This window comes from Melospiza georgiana, chromosome 9, assembly GCF_028018845.1.
Source record: "Melospiza georgiana isolate bMelGeo1 chromosome 9, bMelGeo1.pri, whole genome shotgun sequence".
NCBI classification, from domain to species: Eukaryota; Metazoa; Chordata; class Aves; order Passeriformes; family Passerellidae; genus Melospiza; species Melospiza georgiana.
This window is the reverse complement of record NC_080438.1, coordinates 4757883-4774300: the sequence shown is the minus strand read 5'-3', so window position 1 is coordinate 4774300 and position 16418 is coordinate 4757883. Positions and strand designations below refer to the sequence as shown.

General features: G+C 42.7%; 1 protein-coding gene across 3 annotated transcripts in view; it reads left to right on the top strand.

Moving 5' to 3' along the window:
- Positions 1-16418, top strand: part of RALGPS2 (Ral GEF with PH domain and SH3 binding motif 2) — a 114666-nt gene that overhangs the window by 440 nt on the left and 97808 nt on the right. Inside the window, exon 1 of one of the 3 annotated variants that reach the window (XM_058029770.1) lies at positions 55-139. The exons of the other annotated variants lie outside the window; for them this stretch is intronic. The gene's annotated coding sequence lies outside the window, so the exon portion shown is untranslated. Of the gene's footprint in view, positions 1-54; positions 140-16418 lie in introns of those variants that run through there. 3 annotated transcript variants of the gene reach the window in all.

Sequence of the window (16418 nt, the reverse complement as noted above, 5' to 3'; positions counted from 1 at the left end):
CCTGGCTGCGGGACGGAGGGTTCGGGGCTTCGGGAGAGATGTTCGCCCCCCCGGTGCCTGCTTGCGGGGCTGAGGAGCGGGTTCTAACGTGGACACCCCGCCCTCGCTGTCTGTGGAGCCCTCAGGGACGGGGGTGTCGGTGCGTGGGGACGGGCAGAGCCGCGGCCGCGTGTGGGGCACCGCGGGGGCCGGAGGGCGGCCGGGGCGGAGCGGAGGCTGTGGCGGAGAGATACCGCTATCCATGGGTGCTGCCCCGGGCATGGGCCCGCCACCGGGACACGAGGGACAGGGCAGGGCACTGGGATGGGGGCATGAGGGACAGGGCAGTGCCCGGGGATGGGGACAGCAGTGACAGGGCAGTGTCCAGGGATGAGGACACAAGGGGCAGGGCACAGGGATGGGGACACGAGGGACAGGGCAGCAGGAGGGGATGGGGACACGAGAGACAGGGCAGTGCCCAGGGATGGGGACACGAGGGGCAGGGCAGTGTCCAGGGATGGTGACACAAGGGACAGGGCAGGGCACAGGGATGCGGACACGAGGGATAGGGCAGCAGGAGGGGATGGGGACACGAGGGACAGGGCAGTGCCCAGGGATGGGGACACAAGGGACAGGGCAGCACACAGGGATGGGGACACGAGGGACAGGGCAGAACACAGGCATGAGGATACCAGAGACAACGTGGACAGTGGCTGTAAGAAGGGGATGAACACACATCACACCACTTTGATGTAAACCAGGGTAATTTCAGAGCATGTTACTTTCCAGCAGATGGGAATCTGCTTTAGAGGATGGACAGATAGATGGTGTTTATGAGACATGAGGTGTGTTTAGCATTATTTCTTTCTTGGCAGCAGATTCTGGAGAGGCAGTTCTGTAGATATATTTCAAAGCACGATGAGTGGTGATGACAGGTAATATTTTGGAGTAACTTGCCCTGGGGTTTAATAGTAGTTGCAGGCCTGGTGAAATTCTGTGGATGTGTATCTCTATTTGCAGGTTTTCTATACTGACACTATTGGAGAGATTTCTCTACTGAAAAAAGGTTCTTATTCCTGTACCCCTCCTTCTGTGCCTCTGCTGAATTAAAGAGCTTTGCAATCACAGATAACTACAAGAGGTGGAAACTATTTCTTTTCAAATGGGATCAATAGATAATCAGGCAATCAAATGTTTGATAGGCCTACAGCTTTTTAGGTTTTCTCAGGATTGGAAAATATGGGATGCACAATGATTATTTCCTATTTTTCTCTTATCGCTGCTTGCTTCTGCAGCTGACTTTGTTTTAGTTGTACTTTGTTGGTGTTTATTTCTAAACAAAATGGGTATAACATTCTGTTCATGCCAACTGGTGGTTTGAGACCCTTTTTGGTATACAGACCTATTGCACGTGTTACTGGTTGTGCATTATTTTGTTTAATGAACTTCAACTTACCAGGTGTTCATTTTAAGACATTATTAACTCTCAGCAGGGCATTAGAAGCTTGAGAACTACTCATGCATTTTTTTGGTGTATTATTGTAAGGTGTAGTATCTGATAGCAGAGCCAAAGGATTTCCATAGGCACCTCTGCATGAGCTGTCCTGCCTTGGACCCTGCTTTTGGGAGCTGATGTGATCCACACGGGTGCCAAAACACCTGGACTGGGTTGGCACCATCAAGTGCCACAGCATCATATTGTACAGAAGTTGATAATAGTGATTTTTTTCCTAGGAATGTCTCTGATTACTCTGGAAATTATTTTACGTTTCTGGGCTACATCAGTAAATTATTGTTTTTTTAAATTTCGATGGAGGATTAAATTCCTTTTTTTAGAGGGAGTTCCTTGCAGAAGCAGAGTTATTCCTGCTTTCCAGAGCCCCTGCACATCCCTGCTCCGGGCTGTCTGCAGCCCTGCTCACAAGTTGGGTCACTGGAATTGAGAGGGTGCCCTCTGGTGACATCCGTGTTCGGAGTTTGGCTGCATGTGAAGGAGCGCTCCGGCTGGTCTGGAGTGAAGCGTTCCTCCTCCCGGCGCAGCTGGGGTGTGCTCTGCACCGAGGTGCTGCTGTGCCTTGGCTGAGATGGGGACGAGCGCTTGGGAATTCATGAGGGGGATGTACAGCGGCCCCTCGGTGTCTGGGACCCCCCTGTGAAACATTCTGCCTTGTAGTTTATTTTGCTGCATTTTGAGATGAAATGTTTAACTCAGTCCAGTGGAGTCAATCCTCCCCCCAAGAAAAAACCCTTCATGAGGTTATCCTGTTTGCTCACCAATGGGTTTTGCTTGGTTGTTTTTGTTTTTGTTTTTTTTTTTGTTTCTTTTTTCCTGTGGAAATGTGGGTGTTTTCCTGCAGAATTTTAGAGCTGTCTTTTCCTTTTTACACTTCTATCTTGCCTTGTGACTGTAGATTAAAAATGTCAGTGTTCAGATGTTTTATTGATCTTTATGCTGCTCAGCACTGAGGAACAAGAATGAAGATACAGGGCTAACTTTAACTACAACTCCTTGTGTAAACTTTGATTTTTGAAATTGACTGTGATTTTTGAATGACTGGGATTTTTGAAATTGACTGAAATCGACAAAATTACTTTTGTACAGAAAAGTAATGCAGTCATAGTGTGCTAATGTTCTGCTTGATGTCTTTGAATATTAAAAGATTTGAATTGACAAGCCACACCTCCATCTTAATCACTTTGTTCCACTATTTTTTTTTTTGCATTGAGATTAGGGGTTAATCTTTTCCTGTATATTTGCTTGAAGCTGAGTCATTTGAGCTCCTCCTTTCATTCAAGAACTAAAGCTGAGTTGAAAATATCCTTTAGGGGTGGGGAGTGTAATTGGTTGCATTTTTTCAAAGTGTAAGCCACCAAAGACATAATATATTTCTCTTCTAAGTATTGGTTTACAGCTCTTGTTAGAAAACACAGTTAGAAATGTGTTTTCAAAAGAATGAAAGATTTCTGTTAAAAATCTTTGCATTTAAATACCTGGAACTGCTGCAGTAGGAATCATCTTTTAATATAAATGCATGTGTCATAGTTAGTGCATGAACAGAAGCTTTGTGGGCTTCATGTTTGGTCTGTTTATGAATTAATCACCTTAAAAGACTGCTGAAGTGTCTTAATGCTGCAGTTGGGCGTTTGAAGTAGATTCTCTGTGTGCTCAGTGCCCTGGAATGTGTGGATGTGTGACTGCAGCTCCTTTTGTTTTACAGAGATCCATAAAAGCCCTGTGGGATTCCAGGGAGAAGGCATTGGGGTCGTGGCTGTGGGCAGGCTGGTCCCAGCAGGATGGGGCCATCCAAGGTGGGAGCTGGGCAAGGCAGGGTGTGAGGGGTGGGAGGGCTCCAGTGCTGGCTCTGCAGTCAGGAGAGGGTGCCCAGACCCTGAACAGGGAGGGTGTGTCCTGCATTGTGGTGTGTTGTGAACACTGGAGCTGCTGGCTGTCACTCAGGAGTTAGAATGGCACAAATCACATAAAATAAATTGAATAAATTATAGAAATAAATGATGGGCATTGGAGCTGCTTGTGGCCAAGGGAGGCTGTTCCCAGTCTGGGTTCCAGCTTGTAGGAGAGTTTGTCTCAAAAGGGACCCGTTTGGTGAATCTTACAGTCTGGCAGATGAAGCCCTGGGGAGCCTAGTGAGTCACCACACAGTGTTCAAGATGCAGCGTGCCTGACCTGCAGGTGAGGTTGATCTTCACTCTCCTGGACTCACTGCTCTGAGGTGTGTGTGCCACTCCAGTGCAGTCTCAGCTGGTGTTTTCAGAGCTCCCCAGATGGGTTGTAGTCTGTCATGTGGCACCAGTGGTGTCTGCCTTGAACCCCTGGAGATCCCCCGAGTTTGCTCACTGAGTGTTCCTACCCCAGCCTTACTGTCACTGTCACTTTTCACATGTCAGTAACTTCAGCACAGACAGACAAACAGCAGCTGCCTGGTGAGGTATACTTTTCTATAAGGGTAGGATTCCCTTTCTCTTCCATGGCTTTGTTGTCCTACAGTCCTTACAAGAATGACAGTTTAGGTAAAACTGGGAAAAGAAGCTGCTGTGTGCCTTGCAGGGCCTGGAGGCTTTGCTGTTATTTCTGTAGGTCTGTCCTGTTCAGGTGTGTTTTGGCTCTTTGTATCAACTGCATCAATAAGTCAAGGTTTCCTGCCCCAGAAACTCCCTGGCTGTGCTGCTGGCACTGGGAAGCTCCAGAGCTGCTTGGTCAGAACATCAAGAAACTCTCTTATCAGCCCCTGCTGAGCATCACATTTGTGGTTTAAAAACCTGCCTGTTTCTCAGTGGTGAAGAGCAGCCTCCTGTGTTAAAGATTAAGGCTGTAACAAGGCATTTGATTTGATGCCAGACTTGAGAGAACACCACATCCATTGCTGCTTGATGGTCCAGGGAAGCCTTTCCCTTTTCTCCAGGCTGATGCTCCTTGTGGTCCCCTATGATAGGACAGATCTTGATTCAAACTCCTCAGAACAGTTATTTATTCTGTTCCTTTGAGATGCAGGACTCGTGGCCTGCTCTCCATGCCTGTTTCAGGATCCCATTTGTATTTAAACGTGCACAAACATTCTGCAGGCACGGGAAGGCTGAGCTGCCGTGTGAATGTGTGCCTGCCCTGTGTTCCCTGCTCTGTCTGAGGAGACTGTCAGTCTGTCCCATGTGTTTCAGGTGGGACCACAACAGTTAGTGTAGCTCAGTGCCTCATCAGTATGTAGTTGAGATTTGAACATGGATTAGAACAAGCTGGCTGAAGTTCAATCCAGATAAAATATACATGATGATGTGGATGTAATTATCAGCCTCCCTAACTGAAGGGCTGCATTTGCCATTTGGTGGAAGTGTTAGTGCCCTCTGGTGACTCACGTTTATTACTTGTTCTCAGCAGTCATATTGAAGCAGTAAAATCAGGCTTTTTGAAGCCTTTGACTGGAAGACTGAGATCCCCCCCACCAGCTGATTAGACCTGGAAAGTTTTGACTGGAAGTTGTCTTTGCCCTTCCTCTCGTGGGTTTTAGCTAGTAGTGTAGTTCCTAGTGCAAGTAAGGAAGTGTAACAAGCCTGGGTCAGTTTAGGAGTTGAAACCAGCGTGGGTAAGGCATTAGCAGAACTGCCAGTGAGGGAATTTGATTGTGGAGCTTGCTATGAGCTCCTCTGCCAAAAAGTGGTTGGCCCAATTTATTAATTTCTTGGAGCTTATGAATCTCTTGACTTATACTGCTTGTCCTGTGTGTCCATCAGCTGTCTGAGGGCTGAAGTGCTCGGAGAAGAAATGGGTAACAGGGTTTGCAGAGGAGAAGCTTGAGGTACCCTGGCTCTCAGGCTGTAACTCCATTTTAAAGTGATTTGGATGCAGAAGGCTTTGCTGGCTTTGGAGCTGCCTCAGTGGCACTTGGGCTTTGGGATATGCATGTGTCACCTTTTCCTCTTTGATGGAGCTGTGCTATTGGCAGCAATCAATTGAGTCTGAAGTGACCCAGGTCTGGCTGTCCATGCTCTGACCATTGCTGTAGTGGTGTGGCATTAAAAGTTGTTTGATTTGTGCCTCCCTCATTATTCATTAAGGGGCAGCTTGGAGGCTCTGTAATCAGCTCTCATTGAAATGGGCTCAGATTGATTGTGCTGGGGAAGAAGGATATTGATCTTTTTCAGAAGATGAAGGTGTATTTCTTAGATAATAGTGGCTAGATAAAACTGGCAGAGATCCTGAAAAAAGTGATCTTAATGCAGTTTGTAAATTGGATTGCTTTTATCATATTATTAATGTGCCCAGGGTTTGGGGTAATTGTCTAGACTCTAGTATTATATTTTAATTTAGATTTAGAATTAGTGGTATAGTGTCACAGAGTGACTGGACTCAGACTAATAAGTGAATAAACAGGACTAGTACAAAGCACATTTTCTGCTGTGATACATCATTTTCAGATTAATGTGTAGGCAGGCAGAAGCCTCCAGTGAAAAGCTGAAGGTCTCATCTCTACTGTTTTTCTTTATCAGCTTCACATATGAATTTGTCTGAGGAGGTGTGTAAGCACAGATAGACTTGTGAGTTCTGTGTAAAACTCAAATCTATAAACTCTGTAAATGGTTGTTTCTAGTCCACTTGTTTTACTGCCAGGTTGTTTGTGTAATCTTCTAATTGCCCTGAATTTCTGTTGCTGGCTTGATAACTTTGGGGTCCTCCACAGCTGTAACTAATGTGAGTTGGTTTGTAATTGAGTTAGGCTGTGACCCCATGTGCAGTGAGGCAGCTTATTTATTGACTGCTGACTTCTCTGCCTGGATTGGCAGAAATAGAGAGGTAAAGCAGCAGAGAGAACTGCTTCAGGGAACTTACCCAGCTAAGAAATGAAGCTTCCCCCTGGCCCTTGCCTTGTTTTTCAGTTTGATACTTCCCCAGACTGTTCACTTCAGCTGTACAAACTCTTGGGCTAATGTCATGGCAGAGAAAGGAACATGAAAAACCTTCAGTGGTGGAGATGAATGGTGAGTATAAAATCAAGTTCCCATAAACCAGCTGAAATCAAAAGTGGGTCAAATGTCAGTGGTTTATTAGCTGAGCTTGTGGAGTGGTTATCTTGAATCCCTAGCTGGGTGTGCAGGTCTGGGAGCTTGAAATAAAGCTGAAACTTTGTTTCAGATTTTATGCAGGAAAATTTAAGGCACTTTAGGATCCTTGTGGCACTTCTGAAAATCCATTTTGCATAGAGCCAAACTCTACCATTGTTGCATCTTTTACAGTAGGCTGGTGAAGTGAGTTTGCAGTGATGATGGTGTTGGTGGAAACTTGGTCATACAGCTGATCATGTCCACAAGTCTGTGAAGTATTCTGGGGATTCCAAAAGCAACTGCAGGTAGCAGATGTGAGGTGTTAGAATGCTGGTAGCATTGCATGGTTTCCTCTGTGTTTGTTGTGGATTTCAGAATGCACATAAATTCTAAGTGCCAGACCAGTAAAAGATAAAAAGGTCCAAAGTTTCAAGCTGCTCACTTTCCCATTGCTGCATCACTGTGTAGTGCTGTCAGTAATTAGTAACTTCAGTGTTGTGAAGTGTATTGCTAAAGCACACGGTTACGTGGGTGACTCACAATTGTTGTACTTCCTCTGCCACTGGTGTAATGAACTTTCCCTGTGTGCTTAAAGGGCACCTGAGCAGTGCTGCTGCAGGCCCAGAGCACTCTGCCAGCAGCCACTGTTCCCATGTGCTTTATTGGGAAGCCTACCTGAGAAGGGGCAGCTATCTCGTGTATTTTTAGAATATTAGTCATGTACTTTTAGACTGACCAGTTTGTTTAGGCATTACTCATCAGGCTTGTCTGGTAAGTGCCTCTAAATAATTTTGATACAATTATTGATCAGACCTTTACAGAACTATGCCAACAGGCATTTTGGAAAAGAATAATGTGTAAGGGTAGAATCCATTGAGTTCAGTCCTTTCATGCAGCTGAAGTGATTTGCAAGTATTTTCTGGAGCTCAGAGTGCAAAATTACTGAAGTATTAGCAAGATTTCTGCTTAGCTACACGTGGACCCTCTGCTTCTGAGAGACAGGAGTGTGGTGGCCAGTGAGCAGCCTGAAACTTGGGGCATTTGTTGGGGTGGGTAAAACCTGGCCCTTGCAGGTCTGCCTCAAGATAAGATGAGGTTAAACATTACCTAGCTATGAGGCTTTATTATTATTATTATTATTACCTTTTAATATGTCATTCACTGATGCTGTCAGGTGGGTGGTTTCTTAGGAAACTGTTTCCTGTGTTCTTTATATCAGAGCAAATGTCCCTCTGTGATAGAAATGTTTTTGCTGCTTTGTGTTTGAAAAAGGCTTTGCTCTCCACTCATTGCTGGTTGTTTGCTCTGTTGATCATACATAATTTCTTACAATCCTCCTTTGGGGATTTTTTTTCCCTCCTAGGCTGGGCCTATTTTGCATTTATTTTGAACAGATTTTGCCAGGTAGCTCTTTGATAATAGATTTTGGTATTCATAGTGATGTGCCTTGCTAAGTTTTTAATGGTGCTTTAAACAAGCACATATTGTGTTACATTGGACAAAGGAAGGTAGCAGTGCCAAATCTAATCACAGTGTGAGACTGTGATTCTTTGATTATCTTTTATACCCTTAGGTAGCTGTAGGTATGCTGGCAAAAGATGATTTTATTTGTGGAGGTTGTTCAGCTCTACTTCCAGTAGCTATTAAAGTGGCTGAGTGTCCACCTGGAATCATTTTAAAGGAATTTAGAGGGGAAAATGATGTTTACCAAATTGTAGTCAGGAGATGAAACAAAAAAGCAAGCTTGGTAAGTTTTCACTATTGATACTTGCCAGAGGTACAGTGTTTTATATAGCTGAAGGCACATTAAAGCAATATGAAGCAAAAAAAGCTACTTTTGAGGTACTAAAGTATTTCTTTACCTTTGAGGAATGGCAGGTAAGCTGATGGAGTGCTCTAGGACCTGCTTGTGAGCAGCTTCCTCAGTGCCTGCATGTAATGACTTGCCCTTGTAGCTAATTAACTCAGTGGCTTTTTTTAATGTGGATAGGGTCTGTGTGATGACAGAACTTGAACTGTATCTCATGCTGTGACTTGCCTTTAATACTGCTGTAAAGTCAGTCTTGACTCTTTCTGAGGCTGTCTTGGTGGGAAGGCTTCTTCAATTAGGAGCTAGTTCATGTTTCAGATAAGGCAATTTAATTTATCTTCAAAGAGGTATTTCTGTAGCTGTGTATGAGCTGGTGTTCAGGGACATGGGCTTGTTGAGAAGTGAGGTCTAAAACTGTTCAAGACCAGCAGCTGGAGCTGTTTTAATTCCTTCTGGTTTTGGTCATCAATGCCATATGACTGGGAGGGAGAGGGAAAGAAATATCCGCATATGTGTTGTTGCACGTTGCTATATTATTTTTTTTGTATGTACAATTTAAAGTTTTTAAGGTGACATTATGTCAGGGCTTATAGCAAAACTTAGCAAGTGTGTAAAACAGGTATGAAGTTTTAAGCATGTTAAGACTAAAAGGAGTTGACAGTATGCACTATTGATTTGAGGCTGATGTGGTTTTTTTGAAGAATATTTCTTGATCTGAATTCTATCACTTATAGGACAGTAAAGACATTAATTGAAAGGGCATTGTTGAGGCCAAAGTCTTTTATGAAGAGTGGGTTTGGAAGATGTGAAATCTGCTGTGCAGATCTGTGTGTTGGTACAATTCAGAGGTGTGTTGTATTTGTGTTGCACTGTCAGACAGACACAGAAATCCAGTTGGCATCTGTTAAGTGATACTGCTAAAAAGGGAAGATAGCTCCTTGCATTATTTATCAGACAAACACAAGAGATGTCTTGCTAAGCTACTGCACCCACAAAACTTCTGTTAAATCCCTCATTTGTAAACAAAGATACATTGTAGAAGAGTTTAGACCTTTATTTCAGCTGTACCTGGGTTTTTTTAAAGGTAGCTCTTAATTTCATGACTTAGGAAATTATTTTACTTACTTTTTCTTCCTCTCTTTTTATGAGGTAATAATCTTAAATGGAAAACAGAATCGGGCAGTAGTGGAGTTAAAGGACGTGGACAGAAGTGAGATCTCTGCAGGGACCAGGAAAAAACAGGCTTCCCTTGCTGCCTTGGGGTTTGTCAGAGTTCTGTGCTGCTTTCAGGTGTCACATTTCTGTGTCTGGTACTGAATGTCGTGGCTATCTTCTTGATTCTGCTTGAAGTGAGGGAGGGCAGATGAGGAGAAGTGATGGACTTCAGCAACTGAAGTTTTTGTTGCTTGTCTCTTTCTCTGGTGTCATCTTTCCCTATTATGTTCAGCCTGTTAATGCAATTGGATATCTTTTTTTCCCCAGGGCAGAAGGGTGTGTTTCTATGGTGTTATCATTAGACTTGCTGATCACTGGTTCTTTGTTGCTTTTTCTGTATTTCTGATTCTCATAAAGTTGGTAGAAGTGCTTTGCTTACAGGAAAAATATTGCTGTCTTTTGGAATTCGTAATCAGCATCTTCTCTGATGATGAGGCTGATGATTTTTAATGTAACAATACTTAAAATTAGAGAACATGTAATGGAAGAGGTAAAGGAGTCTTGCTTAGGTTGGAAATGCCACTTGGGAATTGTGTTCTCTTTTGGGTATGGGGCTTTTGGGGATTTGCTTGGGTCCCAGGGTGAGCTGATGCTGAATTGGCTCCATTTGTCAGTGAGGGGGCTGCTTTATGCAGCAGTCTCTGATGGAGCAGCCCTGCTGTCTGATGTTTGCCAGCTCTGTCAGGTTAATGGTGTTTATTAGCCACCACAACTCTCCTGGAAAGCCCTGCTCTGTTGTTTGTGAACAAACTGCATTCATCTGTCAGAAAGACCCTGTAAATCCCTATATGAATATTGAATTTAAATTAGTAGTTGTGATGCCTGTTTTTGCTTAGCTAGTTTTTGTTGGCTGACTCGGAGGTAGTGAAAGATAAATTTGTATAGATCATTAAAATAGCTTTGCTTTTAAGTGATAAAGCTGTTTCAGAAGTATCACCTGCCAAAACACACTAACCATGTTGTGGCTGGTGACTTCAGGGTATTTCAACAGTAAGGTACTAATACCCTAGTTATGATGTGGCTGCTTCTCTTTCATGTTTAAATAACAGCAGCACCAGCATGAACCTCCCCTACTTGGCAAGCTGAACGTGAAACTGAAAGATTAAAGTGTTTTCAAAGGGCAGCCAAGGTATTGACTTTTTCAGCCATTCTTTCAGCAGGTAACAGGCAACTTGCTTCCTGCTAGTTTAGCATGGGAAAATGCATTCCTAATTTGTGTTTTGCTTTGTTTTTTTAGTTTGATGATATGGACGATCTTGACTTGGAGATAATACTGAAAGCTCTTAATTAGTTTAGTTTATATATATATACACACATGCACACACACATATATTTAATTGGGCTCCCTGTTGAGCTCTCCCAGCTTGAGTTTGTTTCCCAGCACAGCTTTCTCTTCACTGGGGCTTTTTGGTTGCTCAGGCAAGGCTGCTCCTTCTTTGCTGTGCAGCATCCACTCATCCTTCTCATGTTGACAGATTTCCTTGCACCTCCAGAACAAGGACACTTTAATGACAGTAATGACAAAGCAGCATCAAATCCTTGTCCAAACTAACTTGGGCTACTCATTCCAAATACTTAGAAACAGTTGCTAAGACCCTTTCAGTTCTCTGTGTTAGTCATGGACATTTCTTTCATGTTTTTCCTCTTATTCAAGGTGAATCTTGCACGAGAGCAAAAATGCTTGTCTTAGCTAAGCTACATATTTGTGTGACTGGATTTTTGTTTTAAGGCAGCAATACAGGGCATGGCAGGGCTCAAAGAAGTGTTGTATTTTCATTTAGATGAGGTGAAGAATTAGCTTCCATTGATTTGTCCAGAATGACCAATGACTGCTGCTTTAGAAAAAGCCAAAAAGTGTTGTTGGTTATTCTGGACCAAAAGATGTCCTCTGTGCAGAAGGGGGAAAAAATGTTTGTGCAAAATTTAGAACAGGATTCCTGCCAGAAGTTGCCAGGGAATCCTTACCTGGTAGATGTCTTAGGATCTGAGGATCTTTGCTTTAGTTCTTCTAATTGTGGTTTCCCTGAGCTTTATTGCTGTCATGGTTTTGGTGAACCTGGAAAGGAAGCAAAGCAATTTCCAATCATTTTGCTAAGATCAGAGATTTTGGCTAGTAGTATTAGTGAAATAGCAGATAGAGGATTCTGTTGGAAGGTTCTAATCTGTGAGCTTTTTAAAGATAAAGTTACCATCCCCTCGTGGTCCCATGACAATGGGTTTTATATTCCTACTTGTGGTAGCTTGCCCTGTCATGCCATGCACTTTCTTGCATTGCAGCACTCCAGTTTTACTTTTTATCAGTTAAAAGATTAACAAAAAGTTGACTATAATTCTCTCTTTAGTTAAATGAAATGTTAAATGGCATGGTTTCCTTAAAAGGAAAGTGTTATCTGCTGTAAATCAGTAGTTTACATTCAAAACACCATTTTCCCTCAAATCCATCACAGCTCTGTTGTGTACAGAGTACTTCTGTCATTACTCTTGGACCCAAGTTTCCAGCTTGCACATGTCTGCACTTAAATCAATCTTTAGTGTCTGCTTTCATTGATTTGGCAGAAATGGACACAGCTGTGTTTCATAAGCTTAAGGATATGTTTGAGTGATAATTATCCAGTCATCCTCTGAACAGCTCAAATATCCAAGTAGCTGGGTAGGATATCACTTGTGAACATACTGTGCTGAATTCACAGTGCTGGAATAATCTTAAAAATCCTTCTTGACAGTCTGTATTGAAGGCATGTCATTAATCTTACCCCTGCAGTGGCTTTCTCTTGGTTTTGTAACAAGAATTTAAGGCTTGCCTTTACTGCCCTTAGAGGTATACAAATGATTTTGTGTAGCTGGTTCTTACTCTTTGCCAGCTGTGCTCTTCAAATTAATGCTTGTGCTGCTCCATCTCAGTGTCTTTTTGATGTCTTCTGGAAAGCATTGTGTTCTACATCAGTTACACAAGTTCTGTAGATATTTATTATGTCATTCCCTCTTTAGGGCACCTCCTTTCATCAATAATGCAGATAGATGCCTTAGAAATGGCTCCAGCAGGGCTCTTGTTTATAATGCCCATTTACCTGAAGTCACATTGAGATTTTTCTGGTGACTGGGCTGATGTTGTTTGTGAACAAATGACAAATGGGTTTACCAGAATTTCAGGCCTTCAAATAAATTCCTGTCTGCCTTGAGTGTCTAAAGAGACACTGTTGCCCTCTGGTCTACTGTAAGTTTCTATTTTGATAGCAAGAAAAAAGTCTGATGCCATCTTAAAAATACATTGTCCTCCTTCATGAGAATATTCACTCTGAATTGTTTGAGTTGAAGCAAACATTCTTGGTCAACAGTTTAATGATAAATGGTCAGGCCATCTGACTGTTGGAGTCCTGTACTTGAATTAACTTGGTTTCCAGGTTTCTGTTGTGTTTTATTAGGCTGGTGCTTTGCTGGTCACTGCTTGCTGACTGCTCTTGGGTGGAGAAAGGTATTTGACTTTAAGTGATGGGTATTTGGGTCTTCATCTATCCTCTCCTGAGTTGGCTGATTTACTGAGGCCCTTCCACAGTGAGACAGAAATATGGAAAAGAGGTGAAGGGGATGCTCAGATTGATAAATAACTGCTTTGTGTGTTGTTTGCTTGGTGAAGTTGCCTGCCCTGGGCCTGACACCCTCCCATAAAAGAATGCAGGGATGGTGACACGGACAGAAGATGCCAAATGCCTGTTGTAGTTTCCCATAGCAGTCACCACACCAAACAGGCAATTCAGGCTGATAGATTTTCCCCTGTTAGCACCATTTCTATAGCAACAGTGCACATCAGTGCATGATGTTCAGGAAAGAATAATTACAGAGAACATGGCTGAAATGTTGCTGCCCAGGTTTTACTGATAAAGGCTGTACTCATCTCTGAAAGCTGAATTTCAAACCAGTCTAAGATATTGTGTGTCCTCTTTGAGAAAAGTCTTAAGTGTTTATTAGTGGCTTAATAAAGAAATACAGTAAAATGTTCTCTCAGCAGTATTTTCTTCTCAGTGAAAAACTCAGGCATTCAACCAGGGAGGAGTTTTGACTTCTTTTCCTTTTTTACCTTACTGTACAAAGCAAGGGTGCAGCTAAGGCTGGTGGATGTACCATGTCCTTATTTCTGTGGATTTGGAGGCTGTTATTCAGCAACAGTTGGGACTTTCTCATCTCTCTCTTGTTAAAAATCTGTCCTAGGATGGTTTGGTCATCTTAGTTTTGGTTTGGCTGTTTGCAATTTTGACCCTAGCACTTGATACCTACCGGAGTAGGCTTGGAAATTTGAGTTTTCTTTTTACCCTGTGTGATGTGTAGGTTTACACAGGAAATTCAGGGGGGATCCTCAGGCTTGGTTTTTATCAGATTTTTTCTTACATGTGCTTTTGGCATGTGAGGCTGGTACTGCTGGTGTCAGAGTTCCTGTAGTCTGTTTGCAGTAACAGAACTCAGGCTGTCAGTTGTCATTCCTGTACATAAAGTTATATTCAAGGATTTTTCCCAAATCTTTTTCCTTCTGAGAGAAGGCAGCCACCTGCGTGGATCCATTGGCAGATCATTACAATGATTTTCAAGTCTGCCTTCTGCTGAAATTTTTTGTGCTGCCTTATTGAAAATAATAATAAAGAAACTAGGAATATAGAAAGCAGTTCTAGAGACTGTTCACTGTGAGATGTGATATTTTTGCTGATGCACAGTCTTAATAATTCTTCCCCATTTGTGTGTAACTTGTATTATCCTCAAACAAAGCAAAACTGGATCTAACTATGTCTGAAAAGAGTTTTTGGATCCTGAAGTCCATGTTAGCAGCATTCAGTGCTCCACTGTTGCATGCTCTTCAGTATGACATCCCTGTTCAGAATGGTGTCCACAGATGTGTTCTTTATTAATTCCACTGATTTCATGCCTGCACTTCTTAGCCAGAATAACACTTTGCAAACTGAGCATCACTTAATCAAGGGGACATTCATCATTTACTGCTCCTCTTGTTTGCAAACAAAACTGACAACTGTATGGCTAAGTGGTGGAGGTCTTGAAAATCCAATTGGGGAAAGATTATCATCTTATAGAACTGCCTAATTAATTAAAATATTTGCTTCTAGTTTAAATCCTATTTATTTTCTTTGCAATCTTTTTACTTTTTATTCTTGAAAATAAGTATTTCCTTCAGCAATGTCTCTAGGTTATGTTTTCTCCTGCTGTGTCTTTGGGGCAAGGAGGGATTCTCCTCTGGTTCCTTGAGCAGACCTGGATTTCTTCTTCAGGATGAAAGCAGATTTTGCTCCAAGAGCTTCAGCTTTGGTTTGTTTTAGTTGTGGGAGGGAGATCAGGAAGGAAGAACCTTACACTTCTGATGTACTTTCTGTGCTAAAAGAATTCCCTACTGCTTACTCTTTTGGCATATGGGAACTAAACCAAACTGTATCATAAATTCAAAGTTTCACTCTTCTGGTAGCACTTGCATAGTAATAGGCAGATCCAAAGGAATGAAGCTTTGTTCTGTGCACTTTTCTCAAGAACTACAGAGGTTTCTTGGTGATCTCTGAAGGAAGAAGCACCCAGAGACCTGATGATTTGTAAGCATTTTGTAAGCAGAAAGTTCTTCAGGTTTTGTGCAGTTATTGTCTTGGTGTGCCTACATTTTGTCTTTTATCACTCAGCCACTGCTGGAGAGGCCTTTAGGTAGCAGAAAGCCAAGCTCTAGGACCTCAGGCTGAGCCTGAATAGCACATACACATGTTCACATTTTTGGCTTACTCCATTTGCTGCCTGCAATGATCCTTTCCCTTCTGCTTGATTCGTGCCTTTGTGAGAGCCCAGCTCTGCCACTGCTTGCAGCTGTGTCCCAGTTCTCATACCCAAATTTGTTGCCTTCTGCTAGAATATCTCCCATTTCAGTCTTGGCCCTGAGTCAGTCCACTGAGGAAAGCTGCTTTTGGGTGGTAAGGATCTCCTTCCTATTTGTGTGTAACTAACCTGGAAAAATTTCCATTTTGAGCTGAACCTCTTGATTGTTGTTGCAAGTTGATGACAGACTGAGATAATGGTTTGATTTTTCTAATAGGATTTGGTAAATGAGTAACTTGTGCCTTGGAGAAGGATATTCTGGCTTTCAGTTTTGGTTTTCCTTTATCTCATCCTAGGACATGGGAGCTACAAGTTGTACCAGTTTTTGAGATTAAAAAGGAGAGCATGGGTACTGGAGAACCACGGAGAAGAGGCCTAGATAGCTGGAAACCAAGATATGAATGAGACAGAGCCTTGCTGTTACCTTGCTGTTATCTCTCTCTCTTTCTTTATTTCTCCCCCAGCCTCCTTCCATTCCCTAAGCTGGGGAATGAGGTGCATAAAAGCAGCAATAGGATTTATTCAGAACAAATTACAGTGAAAGTGCTCTGTGAATAGTGTCTTAAAGAATAATAATTTTACCTAATTGACAGCTAAAGCATTTTTCTAAGGTAGAAAAAGAGAATCTAAATTTAAATGAATAGATTTAAATGAAGCTTCATTTTTATTTAAAACTTCAGTGTCAAACCTAATGAAAGAACTTTTTGTTCCCTTTCTTGCTATTTTGTGGGTTCTAATTTCATCTGTCTTGGAGCTTAACCAGCTGATACTGCTGTGACTGTTGTGCAACAGCTGCTTGGGGAAGGAATGTGTGTGTGACAGAAGTGAGCTGTGTGAGCACAGAAGTGCTTTGAGTTTCCAGCAGAGTCTGTGTCACTGGGGCAGCTGTGCTGCTCCTGCTGCAGCGTGTGGCACTTTCTGTCAGGGAGGAGTCCAGCATGAACCTGAGCAGCTGTGAGGTATTTGCTGTTAGTGCTGGTGTCTGAAAACTGCTCAAGAACCCAATTGC